We start from the raw sequence: 21,656 nt of genomic DNA, 5'->3' as shown, positions 1-21,656 counted from the left end.
AGCTGAAAAAGTGATGTTCTCCCTGGTGAGTAACAAATCTTGAAGCTCCTATCAAACTCTCTGAATTTGAGTTCTAGGTCTTCTGTACTCCCTCTTCAACCACAAACCAAAGCTTCAGCTAGGATAAGAAATAATCCATTTCAAAGAGGGACAATTCTGCACAATGTAGCTTATATAGAAAAAACATTTCTCTCCTCAGCTGGTGGCCAGTTGTTCCAGAAAGGAGACATGTCCCTCAACTACATGCCAACTTCTTACAGACCTACAGAGTAGAGACAGAAGTCTCCTACTTATTATCCAACTCCATCTTCTGCTCCTCTAGTAGAAAGAACAAGTTGAAGAAAATGATCCAAGACATGCAAAGTACGCCATGGGCAAAATGGAAAGTACTTATAGTGGGATGCGGACAAAGGAAGTATAGATGTTTAATATACAACATAAAACAATAAAAGGATAAGTAGTTGTTATAGCTTAAATATGAAGAGTCCAATCTAAATGACTCATGTGTTGAAGCCCAAACTGGTGGAGACATTGAGAAGTCATTGGATACCAAAGATGCCAATCTCAAGATTTTATACATAGTTAAATGGGCTATTGGGAAGAGGGATCTCGCTGAAGGAAATGGATCATGAGGGGCATGGCTTTGATGGGTGTCACTTACCTCTAGTTTTTTCCTGTTTGTTTCTCAGCTTCCTGGCTGCCTTGTGATAAGCAGCTTTTTTTTTTCTATGAGGGCTTTCTAGCATGGTTTCCATCTTGTCATAGGCATAAAATCAAAGAACTCAGGTGACCATGGACTGAAACTTCTAAAACTGAGAATCAAAATAAATCCTTTCTCTTTTAAGTTGCTTATATCAACTATTTTGTCACAATAACATAAGTCATCAACACAGTAGAGGAGGTAGTTAAGGCAGCTTTTCTAAAAAGTAGACAGATAAAAAGTTGGCGGGTACAGGAGGGTTAGTACTGCATGACTTAACACACAATACAGAAGTAGACACTGAGGAGAGCCTGCCTGGTCCAACCATGACACTACCCCACCCCAAACCCCTTCATAGAATCACAATGATATCTGTAAAGGAACTAGAGCCCAACGAAGTCTGTGTCACCCTGATACTTTGAAGACTCGAGATGGCCCACAGCCGACAGGAAAATAATGAGTTGTCAGTGCCTTTTGAACAACTGCTGAATCTCAGCATTTTCTAGATGAGCACAGATGCAGCACAGCAGAAAATATAGAGCAGGCCATGCCCCAGGCCTTTAAGGACTACTCTTACTATTTGACCATCACATGAAATATGTGATATCCTGGGGCTATACACTCTGAGAGCTGGCTCCAAAGGCAGAAGACACATGTGCACAAAGGAAGGACGTAGTAAATGACTAGGCCTATACAAAAAGAAGCAGCCTGCTGTCACTTGCCCTATCATTATAGAAAATTATTATGTCCAAGAAAAAAAAATTCATTATAGCCAGGCCCAATACAGTATGAATACAGAGGACAGCATCCCTGACCCTATCTAGTCTACATTAAGGTTAACAGAAGAGCTAAATACATCCTACCGAGGTATTAATCTAGCTAATAGGTTGAAATTATAGGAGTTCAAATCTTGGCTGCCCTACTCATAGGACACATACTTTGCACAGAGATTGGTAACATCCATGCTGTTCCACTAGAAACAGGGCAATGATTAATAATAATTTCTTCTGGGACTTCTAGAGAATTAAATGAGAGGGCTAAATATTTAGCTAAGTGGTAATGGCAATTACTATTACCATCAGTATTGTTAGAGTTGTACTGGTATCACATGCATGAGAAGAACAGAGAATAATGTTTGATTCTGACAAATATTGACCTCAGAAAACCCAAGGGCATGTCTCCCTTAGCTACATACACAAAGCAACTCCCAGTATTCCTCAGGAAATAAGCACCATCATTTTCTACTAATCAGCAAAAATGACCCCCAATTTCCAGACACCTGAGGTAACCAATTGCTTGAGCACTTAGCACTGGAGGGAGCAAACATAAAATGGTCTGAGAGTGGGCAAGTAAGGGAATGACCGAATGTGCCCTAGGACACATGCCCACATAGAGGGCCTTTAAGACACTAAAATACTATGACAGAGATTTTGTTGAACCATTTAGATAGAAGGGTAGAGAGGAACATTGAAGAACTATCTAGTAAGAATGAGAAAATAGGTAGTATACATGACAGGGCACTGGATCTTGTGGTCTTCTCCGCCTTCTTCATAATGTACTCCTAAGTTCCAGTCTCCTCTCCATTTCCAAAGCACAGATGTTGAAGTGAAATCCTTAAAATGCCTGTGTTATTTGAGCGTGTCGGGTAGCTGGTGAACTAGATTTAAAGATGGCAAAGGCAAGCAGATAATTACAGTGACAAGGTGAAAAATTAAGAGCTGAAACAAATTCAGTTCACCATGCAAAACTGAACTTGATAGTTTATTAGAGAAAGATCATACTTGATCCTTCAAGCAAATGACTGTGGTTTCCTAATCCCTCAGGATTTGCCTTAATTCTCCCTCAGAATCTTTAAGATGCACCATTTAGCCCGTGCTTACCAGTGGACAGAATTAGAAAATCAAAAGAACTCCATACTCAGCGAATTCTGGATGGGGTAGTGCTATCAGATACTAGTCCACACTCTACTCCTATAGCTAAGGAAGAAGCCTGGGGTCATCTGTAAAGAAAAATGGTTGATTTAGCTCACAGTTCAGAAGGTTGAAAGTCCAAGATGATGTGGCTCTATCTTTTCAGGTGCTCATGGTGCTCCTATCTGTGATGGTCTCATGACGATGGTAACATGGCAAGAGAATACGCAATGAAGAGAGGTAAGAAATGCTCACACAGAAAACCAGATACCAGGTTATAACAGAAAGAAATAGCAATCTTCTCTCAGGAGAATTAACAGCAAGTAGGGGTGAGACACAAGAAATGTATTAAATCCTGAGGCCAACAACCTCAACAATCAAAATTACTTTTTAGTAAGCCCTAACAAAGAGAGATTCCAGTACCTCAGCACTAGCATAATGAGAACCACGCTTCCAAAACAGGAACCTTGGAAGCCAAATTCAAATAATAGCCAAACCACAGCAACTATTCTCTTATTCTTCTATCACACCAAGATGGCTACCTTTGGAGATCAATGATACAGGACAAAGTCTTGACATTTCTATCAACTATTAAAATCTCTTTCTTCCCTTGGGTGGAGAAGAATAAACTAAGAGGTGAAATGGACAGAAGGGGCTCTCCTTACACAGCAAGAAGAATTTGCCCCTTCCAGATGACACTTACTTAGGGATGTGAAGCACAGAAGATTCAGGAATGGGAATGACCTACCAAGGTCTATAACTAGGGACAGGATTTGAACCCGACATTACAACCTTGAGTATTTCTTCAGAACTGGTATAGCGAAGCATCTTCCACTGAATGTCTAATGTGGAGATTCATTCGAGGTCACCCACTCACCCTGATGCACCATCTCTCTCCTAAGGAAGGGGTGAACTCAAGGCTCCGCATGCATGCCAGGCTGCTCGTTCCTGTACCCAATCGAGTAAGCTGGTTAGAATTCTGGGGTGGCTGGAAAAAAAATGAACTCACGCAAAATTCAGAGAGAGGACTGGGGAACAAAACCAAACCCCATTTCAGGAACCCAGAGTCATACTTCCTGAGGGATGTCGGAGTCCCACTGTGAGTAAGGACAACAGCCTTACACAAGGAAGTACGCAGAGTTGCAAAAAAAAGGCGGCTTCCACTGCCCATTCCATGTCCTTCTGGGTAAACAACTGATACTCTGTGGGAAGGGGGGGGGTGTGTGTGCACAAATCAAGTCTACACCACTGTGACTTGCAGCTGTAGACACAGTCTAATTGATCTGCTCCCATAGGTAAAGCAATTAAATTTCCACTGTATTCTTCCTCCTCATGTGTTATTACAGAAATGCTCACACATTGAAAGAATTTCACCCGAAATGCCTGCATTTACACCCCAAAGGTTTTCATTAACATTGTCATAGGCCACATTCATTTGTTCCTTCTCTTATAGTGCTAAAAATGCTTAAGCAATGGACTACCTTTGGTGTCTAGAATTGTGGATAATTTTTGCTGATTAATGGGGATAATGCTTTACTCCTCAGAAAAACAGGGGTAATAACTCATGAAGGAAGGCACAGGACAAGGCAGGGGAGAGTCTGGGCCAAGGACAGGGAAAGGAAGGGGATTACACAGTAGCAGTGTGTACTAGCTCATTTCACAGAGGCAAGAAAGTTGTCAGAACATGGCGATGCAACTGGCAGCCCAATAATGCCTCAACTAGCCCCTGTATTAGTCAATGAAGTCAAGTCAACCACAACCATACAATCCAACTTCTCATCAGAAAAAAAAGGCACCAGGTCTTAGATTTCATTCTCAGGGATCTTATCAATTGCTATAGAGAAAAGTTGGGAAAGGGAGAGGGTACTTGTGAAATCTAATTTTGCTTTACGTTTGCAGCAATGAGGGCACCAACACTTTAGACACCATTCTCAGATCCATCTATTAAGATGGGACTTCATACTAACTGGGCTGATATCAGACAGTAACTAAGAAAACAGGAGAGGAAAAAAATCCTAAAGTAGATTTTTCTAAGTAAGAATAAAAAGCACCGCCACATAAATGATAAGTGGCTCTATTCTACTGCTCTGTAAAGCAAAGACTAGTGGTAGCTTTTTGGCTTTTAGCCAAGGGAGTCCAGGCCATTATTATAGCTACCAATATCAAAGTTTCAAAAACATTTCAGCACATTTATTACCTTAAGAGGGTGAAAGTATTTGCCCCATCTCCCTCTGTACTTGTCTTGGTTCTGCCTCCATAAGGTTCTTTCATTTAATTTCACAGCTTGTACTGCCTTTCTGAAACAGTAATGCTCTCCTACCATCAGGACACATGGCAAAGAATTTAAGTAGTGTAATAAAATCCATGGGCATCAGATGTACCCACTGCCCTTCTGTAGCAAGGAGTGCTGAGGAATGCCCCAGCACTGGACTGGAGGAACACTGTGTGGATGGAATGTGTCAACACAGATCCTCCATTGCCCAACTCAGACTAATTAACACCACTCTGGGCCTCCCTATCAGCCTTGTGAAAAACCACTGTGACCGATCTGGGTTCACCTGGAGCTGAAAATTACTTTGCCAATAGCGGAGAATAATACTTTGTGCATAAACAACAACACAGGCAAGCCTCCTTGGTGATCTGAACTTCATCTTCTTTTATGTGGAACATTTCTCCAAGGCTTTGAAGACAAAGGACAGGATTCTACTAAGAGCCAACTATAGAAACCCAGATAAAGGGAAGGTGGTATTTTCTCCTCTCTAGTACTTGCTCCTATGGTGATTATCTTTATTGTTTTCTGCCTCCCTACTCTTCTTTGAGGAAAAGCTTAGAGGGGTAATGATTCAGCTATTTCTTTCTTTGTTTCTTTCTACCTGTCTATCTTATTTCTTTATGCATTTATTTACTTATTTTTGGTGCCATTTCTGGGGCTAGCACTCGATCACTTGAGCCACAGCTTCATCTGTAACTTTTTGGCTGTTAATTATAGATATGACTTTCACAAACTTTCCTGCCTAGGCTGACTTTAAACTAGATCCTCAGATCTCACCCTTCTGACTAACTAGGATTATAGGTATGAGCCACCAGCAGGAGAGAACAACAATTAAAGCAAGTATCAAGCTATTACACCAACATATTGCAACCTCCCTAGATAGGTTCATTTCTTAAAGTATGTTCTTCAATTAGTTTCCACATTTATTTAAAATTCCCCAATAGAAAGAAATCAACTTTTGATACACTCAGAAATTGGGAGGATCCTTCCCCCCAACTTAGGCAGAATGAAAAGAGCCAAAGTTTACTCATCACTTGATCCTCCAAGTATTTTCCCATAATAAAATAGAAATGGAAAATAAGTCAGTGTTAGGGACATAAATGAAGAAACAGGAAGAAAAGGTGCAGGGTTATAAAAGGTCACAGTGCTTGTGAAGTTGGAGCTATTCAGGATCACTGACTGTGGTAGTAGGTACATATCCCTACACAGAAGACAAAACAGTTCAGGACCTAATAAACACAGGCACACACTTGTGTACACATGTACAAAACTTCTCTATCGTAGTTCATACAACTGGAAATGAAACTTTAGTGGCCTGAAGAGTTTTATTATTGAACAGCCAGCTATCTTCTATGACTTGAGGGTAAGTAGTGTATATTTTTCATCAGCCCATGGGTTTCTACAGCAGAGAAGAAATTATCTAAACATCTGTGATGCGAAAAGGACAATGAGAACTGACAGCAAGATGATGCAAGATGATGATAAGAGGACCTGAAGATTCAGGGCCAGGACTTCCTTTCTATTCTAGGCCTTTCAACCAAGTGCTGCAGTTCCAAAGCCAAGGGGAGGCACAACCTCTCATTCTGAAATGGACACAGAATCCTTCCTCCTCTAGCTCAAGCTCTGTAGTAACATGCTTAAGCAATCCCACGTGATTTTGGAGTGATGTATGTACAAGAATCCCTGTGTTTCCCAGAGTTAATAAATGATGAAGTCCGTTAATCAAAACAGACCTCGCCAAGTCAAGAACAGCAATTTATGAATGAGTACTTTACAACCATGTACTGAGCATCGACTATGTACAAAGCTGATCTTATCAAGTGCTAGAAATAAAGTATACAGGGACTATGTGTGGTAGTACAGAAAAATGTAAGCACAGAGAAAGGGACTCACGTGCAGATCAAATGACACTGATAGCTGTGTATTTTATTACTTAAAATCAGTCCAAGAGCAAGGCAGTTTGGGTAGAGTTTCTCAAGAAACCTAAACTCAGGTCATTATTCTTACAACTGCTCTATCATGCATTGATCATTCACTAGCCTTATCTATAATTCAGTTTCCTTATTTAAAACTAAACAAATCAGTATTCTAGAACAATACAGGAGTTGACAAATGGTAAAAACAACCAGGGCCTCAAACAATCAATTGCCCTTTGTGTCAACTTTACTTGAAACTTCCATATTGTTTTGTCTGAACAAAAATTTCCACAGATGAAGGGAGGAATGACTAAGGGACCCAGTTACAGTCGGAAGTTCAGACATGAGGTCACAGGCCTGTAATTTTTCCCTGCTGTAACATTTTATGATTCCAAATAAAGGGTAATTCAAATCAGACTTGAGTTTAAGTCTGACTTGATAAATAGCATTGTGGGTTTAACTACTTGATAACCGCCCTGAGGATACGAATTCCTCATTCTAAAAAATCATTTTATGGATTAAAGTAAGAAAAATACCCCCTAAAGTATTTTACAATATTGAGCACATCATAGGTATGTACCAAATGTTCAGTAGTATGCTCATGACACAGAATTTCAGAGTCTTTAGATTATTAAATAAATGAATATGAATTTTAAATGCCATGATTTTCCAAAGGAATTCTAGCACTTCTTTTGAGAATTTCCTCAGGTTTAACCTTCTTTGATTTAGTGACTCCTAAGTAAGTTAAAGATAAAATTATGAAAACATTCTTGAAAAACTTTTTGGTCTGTCTCTTTTAATTCTTTGTGGGTTTTTTTTAATAACATGCACACTTCAGATGACAAAAGACAGGATTTATTTCTGAATTCATGAGTAGAAATTTTTATTAAAAAGAGTATGTAATGAATTAGTCCATCATACTAGATAAAAGCACTGTGGTTTTAATCTTTAAATTTCAATTTATAGTCCTCTCCAAATATACATAAAGGTATCATAACTGAAACTTTAAGATTTTTCTAGCAAATGGAGTAGCAAGCTGCCATTATTCTAGTTCCCCTCAATGGGTACTGATAAACTGTTCTCGAGAAAAGCCATATTGTATAATAGTGTGCTTAATTAAAATACCAGTAAATACTTATTCTCTTGTTCAAACAAATACACATGGAATACCTAATAGCCTAAGAAAGAGGGTTGTTGTTTTTTAAACAAAACAATTGTACTGCACTGAAAAAAATAATTGACACATGGAAAACCACTTGGTTTAATCCCATGATTATGTAACATTTCTGTTATAAATGTTATACTGGTTGCAGGCTTGTTTTTACAAACTAAAGGAAAATTGTGCTCATTTCTAAGAACACAATTGGCTTTAGAAGAACTCTTTATGTGCAATATCCTTTCAAGAGAAATGAGATCAATGAAATGGTAACATTTTTAACAAAAGGGACTCAAAACAACATTGGCTCACAGAACAGTCTTCTCCATTAACTTTGTGAACTAGGGTTTGAAATGAGTATGTCACCCTTGTAGTAACAAATACATTTATATTTCTGGCTTTCCTGCTTTGTCCTGCCAGGAAGAGGAGCTGCCTACCATCTGCCTCTTAGTAATGAGGGCTCATAATTTCTGCACCCTTTCTTGTGACCCCTCTAGCATTTGAAGTGCAAATTTACCACAGAGCAATTTATCTTTCAGAAATGCATGACACTCTGTTGGAAAGTAAGGTAATGGTATAACCATAAGGTAATGGTATAACCACGTAATTCTCTTAGGCGATTTTGCTCATGGAATATTAGACAAGCAATGTCTGGAGAAATTTCCAGTTGCCAAAGCTGGGAAGGTAAACTGATAGGGGGAGTGGTAACTGTCTTCCAGTGGGTAGAAGCCAGGATGCCAATAAATATCCTATAATGCCCACATTGGCCTTCTTGCAAAAGGGACTTATCCAGCAGCTCAGTTGAACTCATTCTATGTCATTTCTTATGAAGAAAAGAGAATGGAGCATTTGAGTGCAAAAAAAAAAAAAAAGTTAAGCAATTACTTTTACAATCTCTACATTCAATAGCAATGTATTCATAATAAGTAGATGAAATAATTAGACCTACGTGAGTCTACCCAAAATTAGTAGAAAGACACCAGCAAAAGTACCAGACAAGTGCTGGTGGCTCACACCTGTAATCCTAGTTACAAGATCTGAGGACTGTGGTTCAAAGTAAGCCTAGGCAGAAAAGTCCATGAGATTTGTGTTGATAGAAGGTGACAGAAGGTGACAGAGGTGATAGAAGGTGACAGAGGGCAGATGAATGAAGACAAGCAATTAGTGTATAAACAAGGTCATAATATTCAATGTACAAGTGAAAATGGAAACACATGAGTTGAAGAGATGGTGCAGTTGGGAAAGAAAGATGCATGAAATAGAATTGATCAAGATACATTATACTCAAAAAGTGACAGGTTGAAATAAACCTCCCCATACAACTACTTAAAGATATATATTAAAATTCTAATGAAAGAAAGGCTAACTGCTGGTGGCTCACAACTATAATAGATCCTAGATATTGAGAAGGCTGATATCCAAGGATCGCAGTTTGAAGCCGACTCTTACCTCCAATTAACCACTGAACAGCTGGAAATAAAGCTGTGGCTCAAATGGTAGAGGCAGCCTTGAACAAAAGAAGCTCAGAGACAGAAGAAAATTAAAACTCAGAACTAGGGCATGCGCGCACGCGCGCGCACACACACACACACTAAAAAGGAAGAGGAGGCGAATGAAGAAAGCAAGCAACTGTTGGCCAATAGTCTCAAAGCTTAATGACAAACAGATCCTCACCTGACTTTCTGAATCATCACTAAGATAACTCTCAAAATCAATGAAATCAAATATTCTGTAGACATATTAAAGAACCATCACTATATGGAGATAGAGGCAACCCATGGCACTTAAATCACCACTTTGACTTCTCGCCAGTCTCCTCCTTTGGCCTATCCATTCAAGGAAGTTATTATTAATGAATTCAAATGTCAACTATACCCCCACATAGTGTTCTAAGCACCACTACTAGTCAATGAACTTGCCAAGGGAGAAATTACATATCTGGCATCCAGGATGGGATATGAATTGAATAGAGGTGAATTCAAGTCATGCCTTGGCCACTGGAGGGCTGTATGAACTTAAACAAGTCACTTAAGCCCTCTAGATATACTTCATATAAGTAAAGGAATGTAATACACACCAAGATCTTAAAAGATCCTAACTTTAAATAAGATAGTTCAATGTGAGATGTCTAGAGTAATGAAGCATTTGCGCCTCAGCTGCAAAACTGGCAAACACCTACTATATGAAGTTCTTTAGAGGACGTAAAGAAAAGAGGAGACACGTGAAATCACGAGAAGAGAGCAGAGATTACTCATGAATGAAGGGAAGTGACCAACTAAAACAGGGGCTTTTTGTCTTTAAAAATAAAGGAACAACATGCAGAGAAAATGCACTGGAATTAGAACTGAATATCATGAACCTGGAAGGCATCACTTGAATGGTAAGGTCATACAGCAGGGCTGTTAGTGTCTGGGACATCAGGCAACTGATCTATCCTCAGTGCCCTCAGATACAAGAAGGACTAAGTCTATGTACCCATCTTTTTTTTTTTTTTTTTTTTTGGCCAGTCCTGGGCCTTGGACTCAGGGCCTGAGCACTGTCCCTGGCTTCCTTTTTGCTCAAGGCTAGCACTCTGCCACTTGAGCCACAGCGCCACTTCTGGCCGTTTTTTTCTGTATATGTGGTGCTAGGGAATTGAACCCAGGGCCTCATGTATACGAGGCAAGCTCTCTAGCCACTAGGCCATATCCCCAGCCCCTATGTACCCAGCTTTTAACCTGAGAATTTCTCTAGATTAATTACAGCATGATGGAGAAATTCATGGATTATTCAGACTTGAAAATATTATAGAGCTATGGAGTGAAGGAGTTAAAGAATCGTTTAAAAGTGACCTGGAGACCCATACATAAAGTACTTTTGAAAAAAGATTTACAAAGGGATGGGTACACACTGCAACTCCAATTCCATACTTACAAATAATAGGAATGGTTAAAATAAAAAATGATTTCATGCATCAAAGATGATGCTATGCATGCAATGAGAGAAGTATGGGGAAAGAAAGACACTCGGATAAATGAGCAACTGGTTCGGTGGGAAAGTGGAGTGCCAAGAGTAAAAAGGACACTATGAAGCCAGGCGCAGGCAAACAGCTCAGGTCTCTAATCCTAAATACGAAGAAGGCTGAGATCTGAGGATCATAGTTAAAAGCCAGCCTGGGCAGAAAATTCCCAGAGACCTATCTCCAACTAACTAGCAAAATTCTAGGAGTGGTGGTATGGTAACGTGGTACATTTCCAGCCTTGGTGAAAAAAACAAGTGAGACTGTGAAAAGTCCTGAATTCAAACCCCAGTACCCCCTGCCTGCACCCCACACACAAAGACACTGTGGCCAACATCTCATGTGAGGATTCCTCCTGGTTTGTTCTTACATGACAGCCAAAAGGAAGGAAGTATGTTAGCAACTTTCAAATACCTTCAAACTTTCATGGTCTCTGACTGTTGATTTGAGGGATGGAGAAGAGCAGGAAATGGAGAGTGACCACTGAAATGGGTATGATGTTACCATTTGGGGACGTTTAGAAAGTTCTGGAACATGTGCATCACACTGTGAATGTACTGTCACTGATCCATAGACTTTAAAATACATAAAGATGGTAAATATATGTTGTGTGTATTTTACAATTTAGAAGCTTCTTTATCTCAGTGTTGGACATAAGCCAAAGAGCTAGCAACCATCAACATCAACTAGCATTACTAATACCTGGGCAAGACAATAAAGGAAAGGAAAGGATAACTCAGTTGTGAGTAGATGAGGAAAAAAGGAACGGTGTGTGTTGAGTGACACGGAAGCGTATTTCAATGGCAGGCAAGGCAAACCCAAATTCTAGCTCTTCAAAACCTGGATGCACAACAGTTATGCCTGTAGAAACTTCCCTGGCTTACTTCCTGACCTGACACCTCTCCAACCAGAAGCAGGAAGTATAATCTAATCAAAAAAGTGACCTATAGTAAGAGAAAAATAAGCTAGGTGTGACAGACCATACCCACAATATCAGGTCTCAATCAAGTACTAAGACAGGAAGATGGCAAGTTTGAAGCCAGCCTGGGCTACACAAGGAGACTTTGCCTCAAAACAAGACAATGATCAGCATGCATTGTACTCACAAATGGATTTATGGAATTGTAACATCTTTGTACAACTAGAGATAATAAAAACATTATTTTTCGAAAACAGCAACAAGAAATGTGTAATTACATATTCTACTATGTGATTCTCAATAGTAAGTCTACCCTACCCTATCACTTATTCCCCCAGCCCCACCTAAAAAAAAGACAGTCTACCACTGTAAAGCTTACTTTAACAAGAACCTTCAAAAGCTATTTCAAGACTTTCTTAAAACTGACTTTTGAAATTTTACATGGAACATCCGAATTTAGAAAATAAAATGCTCTGTGATTTCAAGGAACCAGAGAATTATAGAAGCCACTTTGAAACAAGGCCAACACAAGAACCCTGGGGAGCTGGAAGGAAAGGGTGAGGATACGCTCCACCATAATAACATCCAGGGATTAATTACCAGGCTAAAGGGGTGTCTTGAAATAAGGTGATTATTGATCCCCAGTGTTGTAGGAACTGCTAGGAAAATTAATCCCTTCTGGAGAAGGGAGGCCAGAGATGAAGTAAAATCAGAGACCACCCGTGACAGCTTCCTATCCTGTAACTTTCCATGTAGGAGTTCATCACTTTAGGCTAGAAGTTACAGTAGCACAGCTTGGAGACCTTCAGGATCTACGTGACAGTCTGGGATCAACGCTGGCAAAGAAAGCCTTATCCAATACATAATGCTAGGTGCTGATGGCTCACACCTATAATTCCAGGTACTCAGTAGGCTGAGATCTGAGGATCGCAGTTCAAAGCCAGCCCAGGTAGAAAAGTCCCCGTTGGACTCCTATCTCCAATTAACCATATCTCCAATTAACTAACTCAAATCCCGGAAGCTGCATTGTGGCTCAAGTGGAAATACACTAAGCCTTGAACTCAAAGAGGCTCAGGGATAGTGCCCAGCCTGAGTTCAAGCCCCACAACCTAATTGGGGGGGAGGGGGGCAGGGAACATAATGCAGAAATGGTGAGTTCCTCACCAAAAAACCAAGTAAATCAAAATTATATGAAATGGAACAGTTGTAAATTGAGAAACAATCACACCTACAGCTTTATATCTGAAAGAAAAATGATCTCTCTCTACTATAGCATCAGCGTTCACTTCTACACATTTCACAAGAGGGTGTTACCCTGTGGATACACTGACCCCCTGGTCAGCCCACTCACAGGGCTCCTGTTTCCAGAAAGAAGCACTTTGTACTTTATCTAGTCTAATCTACTACAGTAGATCTTGGTGATATGCAAAACTGCATGCAGATATACAATCAAGAAACTTTAACTTCAAAGGGGAAAAAAAGAACCATGGTGCTTTCAAATAGCTTAAAGGGTTGGTGGAAAAGAAGGAAACAGATTAAATAGGGACAAAGGAATCTTAATTGTTTGTTTGTTTGAGGGAGGAAAACCAGGGCCCCCTACATACTAAACATCTGTTCTATCACTGAACTACATCCTCAGGCTAGTATTTCTGGCCCCTCTGCCCCCCACATTCTTGATGTGCCTTCCACAACTAACTTCTCATCACAGGATGACCCAAGTAGGGGAAATCAGACCAATTTTACAAAGGAGAACATTGAGGCTCAAGGTTTTGATAATTGTGGTAAATTAGAACATGAAAAGCTGTCCAGGCCTGGAGGTGCAGTAAAGAAGGCACAGAATGACAAACCCTGCATTATCTCATGTGTGTGTAGAAGCTAAAAGGTTAATCTGCAAGCAGTAGAGATTGCAATCGTGATTAGCAAAGCCTGGAAAGGGTATGGAGAAGGAAAAGATGGCAAGAAGATTGATAATGTACAAGTACCAGGTTGCAATGGGAGGAAAAAGCTTGAAGCTCCTGTATGGTGGACAAAAACAGAAGCAAAAATGATCTTTTTCTGCCTTTGTCAGGAAAAGAGACTATACTGTCTTCAAACAGTGTAACAGAAACATTATTAACACAGATAAGACTGTGTTAGATGCCCTAAAAATTAATTACAAAACATTGGAAATAGTTTCCTTACACTTAAAGTCTCTTTCCAATGTATTCCTTGTATATTTTTGCAAACAAATAACCTCAATGCTTAATGGTTTAAAACATTTCATGCCAATTACAACACTGTTTTTGATGATCAACAAATCATCTCATCAAACGTTAGAAGAAAATTACATGGCAACAATTCCAAAGGGCAGTGTAACCTGAAAACTTTGTTAACAAAGCTTTCTAATTTTGTACTTTCAAATTAGGCCATTCAGAACAAAAGTGAAAGCCAGCCAGTGAGTCCGCTTACCTAAATGTGTATATGCAGAGATTTAGATAAAGCTGGCAAAGATAGAGCCATGACACAAGCCTTAAGGACAAACAAGGTCATTTAAGGCCCCTGAGAATGGCTACAACAAATTTAAATGTTGGTAAGCATTTTCATAGGACCTCACTATTATAAATAAAGCTAAGGACTTAAATGAAACTTAAAAATGTCATCAAACTGCATGTAGCCTTTTCTGAAGAAAAATAAGGGGGGGGGGGAGACTCTCACTGTACTAGCTAGGCCAAAAATCTAAACTAGGGAATCACTATTGCTATAAATAAGAACATACTTAGAATGATGATAATGATGGTACACACCTTTAATCCCAGCCATTCCAGAGGAATCTTTTCTCCTTCTGCCTTTCCAGTAGCTGGGAGGAAGAGAAGAACTGGTTTTTCTATTGCTTCAATATTTTCCTTTCTTGATAGACCTTTTATTCAAACAGAGGATGTACTCTTCCCTAGAGCATGCCCACTGTACAATGTTTGAACACAGGGACAAAAACTTTTGAGTTAAATTCATCCTCAAATGTAATCCCATCTCAGCTGCGTTTTGAGCTTTCCCAAAGATATTTACCAGCTTCTCTTACCTTTCCTCCAATAAAATCCACCCTTGCTTGAAGCTAAGTTGCAGTATCTGACACAGAACCAGTTCATTTTGTACTATTTGAGGACCCTGTCTTAGTGCCATACAGTTGGTGTTCAACAGGCAGGATACTCTGCTATTCCTATACAGGAAAAAAAAGCAATCACTAATGCTTTGAAAAATCACACCTAACCTGGCACCTACCTGATCCCTGCTGTAGGCGCTAAGAAATCCACCTGCAGTTGCTGGTGGAGTAGCCTCAGACAGACATGACATGGGGATATAAAACTGAGACCCACATTTTACTACATTCTATTGCATGAAAAGAGGTGTTATGCTTTGCAAAACAAAGATCTGTTAAGATTAGTTAGAAGACAGTGTGCTTTTATTCTTGCCACATTTATTAAAAGTTTTTTTTAATGTGGCTTTCATAAACAATGGCATATACTGCATACTCAGACTGCTACTGAATAGCACTGTGAAGGTCAATAACATATAAATATTATCAACCTGGAAGGAAGAACAGATAGATCACCAAGACTAGCCACAAGAAGAAAATCCTTCACAGCAGTTTAAAACATGAGGAAAATCCATAAAAATTAATGGAGATAACGTAGATAAATCACAAATATGGCAAAGCTCACTTTAAAAGTACATTACCTACCCCCCCCATACACCTAACTATATATCTTTTATACAGTTTGAAAGAAAGACCCAAAGACAACAAATATTTCCCCAGGGTACACACTCAGACTCACATCAAGCACAAAAGCAATATACAAACAAACCCAGCCATAGCTTTTATTGGAGAAGAAGTAGAAAGCCCTGTGATTTGGGAGCCAGTGGAAAAATAAGATCTGCCTGAAACAGTAATTTAAAAAAAATAATCTAGGAAAAGGTAATGGTTACAATAAGTACAAACTAATCGTGAAAACATAGTAACCTTAAAAAATCTCCATTCTACTTCAGTCAACTCAACTATCAACACATTTAAGAAACACCTAAAAGGAAAGTAAGAGCCCAGGCCTACCTAGCTTAAATACGTCAATCCTTGCAAGCCTACCCTGGCTGTACATAGGCTGCTCTAAGTATTGAAGGATTGACCCGAACCATATTATCCCAGGTGCCTACAGATGTCAGGCAAAACTGCAAGTATGTGCAGATGTGCTTGACATTCAAGCAGGGCAATCCACCTAAGCCTAACTGTAAACATTGCATTGTGGGCCCCTCCCCCTTTCCATAGACCTAATGGCCTTTCTGCTAACCTCTGCCTTCTTAATCAGACCCCATAAAAACCCAACTCCAACTCCACCTGGGAAGGTTTGTTGCCCCTCATTGCACCTCAATAAACCATCTTAGCCTGTTGAGAATAAAATCTGGCCTATTCCTTTTCCTTTCCCCTCCATTTTCCTAACAGGTATAGTTGTGGTTACTTCAATGTAGCAAAAAGGGAAAAGTTCACCATCTACAAGCAGTTGGCTGCTGATTACGAAGTGGGCTTCCTTCACATACTCCCTTCTTCTTCATTAAGCTCACTGCATTCTCTCCAATAATACAAGTCAGAACCTGGGCTGCAGGAAGCCCTAGCAATCACATTCCCATCACTTATCCTGCAATACCCTGTTTTCTTTCCAATCCATTTTCCCCAGAAAGCTTTGAAAGCCTCTGAATCATAGAACACTCCTTTTCCATAACTCCACATCTACTTGCACTGCATTTCCAGTTTATAAACTAAAACCCTCTAAAATTATTCATGAGATTTCTCAGACTGCAGGTTCCCATAAGCTGTTCAGGTAAAAAAAAAATGCATAAAACAAACCATCAATAGTATTATGCCGGTCCAAAAGCACTAATTGTGGCCATGGGTTTATAAAGAATGTTATCTATTTCCATCCTGAACAAATTTAGGAGAAACTGTGGTTTCCTGTTCCAGGGTGTTGTCCAAAAATGACTCCACAGAAGTCTGCAAAAATAATCCTTGGCGTTTTGTTTCAAGAGGAATACTTGGAGGGTTTCCCACTGAGAGAGGAAATGAGCTTGTCCCAACTATAAAGACTATGAGAACAGACACAGGTCTCATGTAAACAATGTTTAATGAACTCACAATTGCACAAGTATGGGGGTGGATTGATAATACTATGGTGTGAGGTGACTTCCATTTTGTTCTTGATCCTCAGGACCGGATTGAAGACTTATCTACACCTCATTTTTCTTACCAACAAAATGTGATTCACTGAACCACCCATCTCCTTGTAAGACTTAGTGTAAGAAGCACAATGCATGCATGTACCTAGCACAATACTGGTATTTTTGACCAATGTGTACACATATATGCTTTAGTAGAAATGAAATTTCAGATTCATTAGAAAGCAACCCAACAAGGAGTATGCTGAGCTATTTTGAAAGAACCACCTCTTTATGGTCCATGTTCATACGGGAATGGCCAGTTTAACCCAAGGCTCACTGGATAAAAATAAACCGAAGGAACGTTTCTACCGTGGAAAGGGAAAATACATTTTTAAGATCATGAGTGGCTATAAAAGTTATATTAAGGTACTCTAATGTGTAACCGTACTTTTGAAAGAACATCCTTAACTTGAACAAGTAACCATTTGTGACTCCTTGCAGGTGACATTTGCCAAAAGAGGCATTTCAGGGCCAAGAAGTAAAGAGTCACCTGGAGGTCAGGCATACAAACTTCTAGTTCTAGACCTGACAGAGGGTCACAGCCAGCCAGTGTTGAAACTGGGATATAACCCCATAAAAAGAAGATAGAGACTGAAGGGAGACAACTTCAGTTCCATTAGAAGTCACAAGGGTCATTTATCCTGTGGACAAATACAAATCCCAATGAAGGAAGGAGGAGGCATCCCAACAGACAGGTTTCAATCTCCATTCCCTGCCCAGAGGGAGGCTTCTCCCTGGCAGGAGTGACTCAGGAGCAACTACAAGACAGGCCTGCTGGCACCAGTGCTGTAGCCAAAGGCAAGGGTGCAGGAGATTTTTCACGACATGTCCTGAGCTGAAAGCAGGAACACCTCTGCAACCCACACACATCCCTGAGCAATCCTCAAGCCAAGGGAACTAGCCCTTCACCTGCCTATTTACAGCTCCTAGATTCTTCGCAAACATTTCTATACAGTAAAGGGGGGAGGGGGAGGAGCAGAGCTGGATGCAAAGAGAAGAGCTATATATAGAAAGCAATTATGTAAGAGTGTAAGGGTGGGAGAAGGAGGAAGCTTCTAGCACAGGAGAGAAGCCCATCTTGGCTGTGTGCCCCAGCTCCTCTAGAACAGCAAGTCCCTGGGAATATTTAGCCACAATGACCAGCCCAGATTTGATGCTGAGATTTTTTTTTATTATTATTCTTAAATCATTTAGACTTCAGAACAAAGAAAATACAATTCATTCAAATGTTTCCTATTTTTTTTTTTCCTTGAGCTTCAGCTTCTGAGGGCTATGAACAGCTTGGAATCTCTCAAAAGACAATTTTGCACAAGAACTTTCTCTAATGCTTGTCTTGTTGGGTATCTTCTTTCTGCAGGAAGGTATCCCCATATGCTTATGGAGTGTTTACTATGCAACAGAGAGGCACATGATAAGGGGTGAGGAAGAGCAAAAACAAAGTACCATGAGCTGGAAGGATAGGTACAATAGCATTAAATTTCCAGTACAAACAATGAGGCACTTAAGTTTTTACTTTATGTCACTTGAATGTCATTAGGCACATGTTTTCTTTCACTGTGCTGTTCTGCCATGTGCTCATTGTACTGTAGGCACTGCAGCAAGTTCTAAGGTTAGGAATGACTAGAACCCTCACCTCTCCCACGGTGAAGCTCAAGGTCAGAGAAGAGCAATACCTACACTATATTCAAAGTCAAAGAGCCACCTTCTAGAATACCAGGTGAATACAGTCATAGCATTCAAGGAACTCGTGAAAATGGAAGTAGGTAACTTGAGAAGCTGGACAGGCCTGGGTCGGATGGGAGAGGGGATACTGCTCAAGATGCACTGTACTCATACACCGTCATGTTTTATTGATGTCATTTCATACAATTATTTAATAAAAAATAAATATATCTTAAAAAAAAAAAAACTTCTGAGAGGCTCAGATTCAGAAGACAACTCCAGCTAAAGCTTTAACAAAACAAAAACAAAAACTCTGAAGCCTAGGTCTAAGCTGCTACTCAGCGATGTTCTTTGAGATTTCACTGTGACACCAAACTGTCTTATGACATATAAGTCAGACTGAAAAGCATATTCGCTAGCTGATTCTCACAGGAATGTAATTCATCACTCAGATATTAATTGCTATTGTACGATTAATTACTTGCTATTGTAGCTTTGAGTCTTAACAATGTGACAATAATTATCTCTTTAATATTACCTGAAAATATAGCAAGTCAAATTTTCTGAGCACTTCTCTGTGGTTAGACACTGAAGTAAGTACTTCATACAGACTCTGAGTTCTCATATCTATTACTATTTGTGTTCGTCAATTTTCATTGCTTTACCAAAACACCTGCGAGAATTAACCAAAAGGAAAAAGTGGAAACATTTATTTTTGCATCCTGATTTCACTGTTTTGTGTACAGTCTTCTGAGCTGGGGTAGATCATCAATGGCAGAAGGAACATGTGCCAAAGGAAGATGGGCACTGTCATGGACATTAAGGAAGCAAAAAGACAGAAATGACCAAGGACGAGAGACAGCTATATTCTTCAAGAACATAACCTACATTCCCCCAGCAGGCCATAATTCCTAGCTTCTACCATAACCCAATAACACCAACATACTATGAGTTTATCAATGGATTAATCCATTGATTAGGTTAGCACTCATAGAAGCAAAGGCCTCAAAATATATGAACCATTGGGGACAATTTGTACCTAAAGCATAATGGAATTATCTCTACTCAGCAGATGAGATAACTGAGGTTTTTTCAGAGGCGATTTGACTTGTTCCAGAGCACAAGAAAGGTCCATCAAATCTAGCTTCCAGATATATATGGACTGATTGCAAATCTTTCTTCCAGAATCTCACAGCCACTTGGCCCCTAACTTCATACAACTCATTATGGTATACAATTGTGCTCCTATAAAATTAATGGGAAATATTACATTCTACTGATACAAAATAGTTCATAGCCTCTGTGAAGGACTGCCTTGCGAAAAGTCCATACCGTGTAGCACTTTCTTTTCTCATCCTCCATAATATATTGTCGTATACTGAGTATCTTCTTAAATCAAAGTCTGGCAAGAGGGCTTTAGCTCCTCCATACATGGCTTTACATGAAAGTTTAAGAAAGAAGCAGGCAATTCTCAGTGACATCATGGGCTCTCAAAGGGAAAATTGAAACATCAACTCAAGTCCCTGAATAATGCCATTGGTAAATAGCTTTACAGTGGCAGCATCTTCCTCTGCCAAAGCAACAGCCTCTGCTGTTTTTGTCAGGAAGCAACCCCATACTTTGAGCATACTCCCTCTGAAGTTCTTTGTCCGCATCCGTTGCCTAAAACTGTTAAACTTCAATATGGTAGCCAAGCTGTGGCGGCTCATACCTATAATACTACATACTTGGGAGACTGGCTCAAAGTCAGTCTGAGTAGAAAATTCCATGAGACTCTACCTCTAATAAACTAGGTTGGAAATGTGGCTCAAGTGGTAGAACACAGAGAACTTGAGGCTCCTGAATTCAAGCCCAGATACCAAAAAAAAAAAAAAAAAAAAAAAAGAAAGAAAGAAAATGAAGAAGAGAAAGAAAGAGAGGAAAGGAGGAAGGGAAATTTCAACATGAGTAACTACTAGCTGTTCTTTCAACCCCTGACGTTCAAAAGTGTTGACAGATGAACAGTTCATTCAGAGTTCCTTCTAGGTGCCTTTTAAATCAATAAACTTTTTTGCAGGTGGGAACCCAGTGAAGACTATGAAAGAGTTTCTACACACAAAATTCTTAATGAGGTGCTAAGGAAAGTATGACAAAATTAAAACAAACAGAAGGACTAAAAGAAGGAATAAATTTCTCTTAACTTATAGGCATCCAAAGAAGAAATGGTTACTGAAATCCTATGCCTTAAGCACTGAAAATGGATATGATCTTGCCCTAGTTTAATGAAAACCTTTTAAACCATTCCAAGAGTTGCATCTAAGTATTCCTAAATAATCCACTTTATATTCTCTTAATGTTATATGTTGATAAGGTTCTAGAATCTAATAAATACAATATAGATTGGCCCAGTTAAATCCGAATTTCTAATAAAGAAGTGTTTAGTATTGAAAGTGCTAAAGTTAATGCTACTATATGAAAGAATTGTCACTTATCTGGAGTTAAAATATAGCTCTGTGTTCTGTATTTTAACTGGCAGGGCCAACATATCAACCAGCAGTGTTAAGCTGCAAAACAAACATATGAAACATGCATTCTTGTGCCAAATCTCAAAACATGGGAAACTTCAAGTTACCAAGCACAAATCCTCCATGTTATGTGCTCAAATATGGAACAGGAAAAGCAAGAGAAACAAGCATTTCTCTGATGGTTACTATGATGGGCAGCCCAACAGAATTGTGCGGTACACCAACCCTGAGAGTACACAAGGAAATGAAAGATTTAACTAAATTTTTCATTATAGGATTGCAGCAGTTTCTGATTTGATTTGATAAATACACTTATGGGGATAAATGCAGTGCTAAATAGGTGACAAGATAAAGAAGGCTGTCTTCAAGCATGCTAGTGCA

General features: G+C 39.5%; 1 protein-coding gene, 1 long non-coding RNA gene and 1 other non-coding gene across 5 annotated transcripts in view; 1 reads left to right on the top strand and 2 right to left on the bottom strand.

Annotated features, from left to right (window-relative positions):
• The window catches only part of Ptprg (protein tyrosine phosphatase receptor type G), a 670,876-nt gene that overhangs the window by 401,833 nt on the left and 247,387 nt on the right, over positions 1-21,656 (bottom strand). The window lies entirely within an intron of this gene.
• Positions 3,782-21,334, bottom strand: LOC125358702. Its single transcript, XR_007212360.1, has 3 exons — positions 21,324-21,334; positions 20,508-20,510; positions 3,782-3,961 (listed from the first exon to the last, which is right to left on the bottom strand). It is a non-coding gene; the product is annotated as an uncharacterized LOC125358702 (long non-coding RNA).
• LOC125358951 lies at positions 14,296-14,427 on the top strand. Its single transcript, XR_007212464.1, has one exon. It is a non-coding gene; the product is annotated as a small nucleolar RNA SNORA33 (small nucleolar RNA).

The sequence above is a fragment of the Perognathus longimembris genome, chromosome 10, assembly GCF_023159225.1.
Source record: "Perognathus longimembris pacificus isolate PPM17 chromosome 10, ASM2315922v1, whole genome shotgun sequence".
In the NCBI taxonomy this organism is placed as follows: domain Eukaryota; kingdom Metazoa; phylum Chordata; class Mammalia; order Rodentia; family Heteromyidae; genus Perognathus; species Perognathus longimembris.
This window is presented reverse-complemented; position numbering and strand designations above follow the sequence as displayed.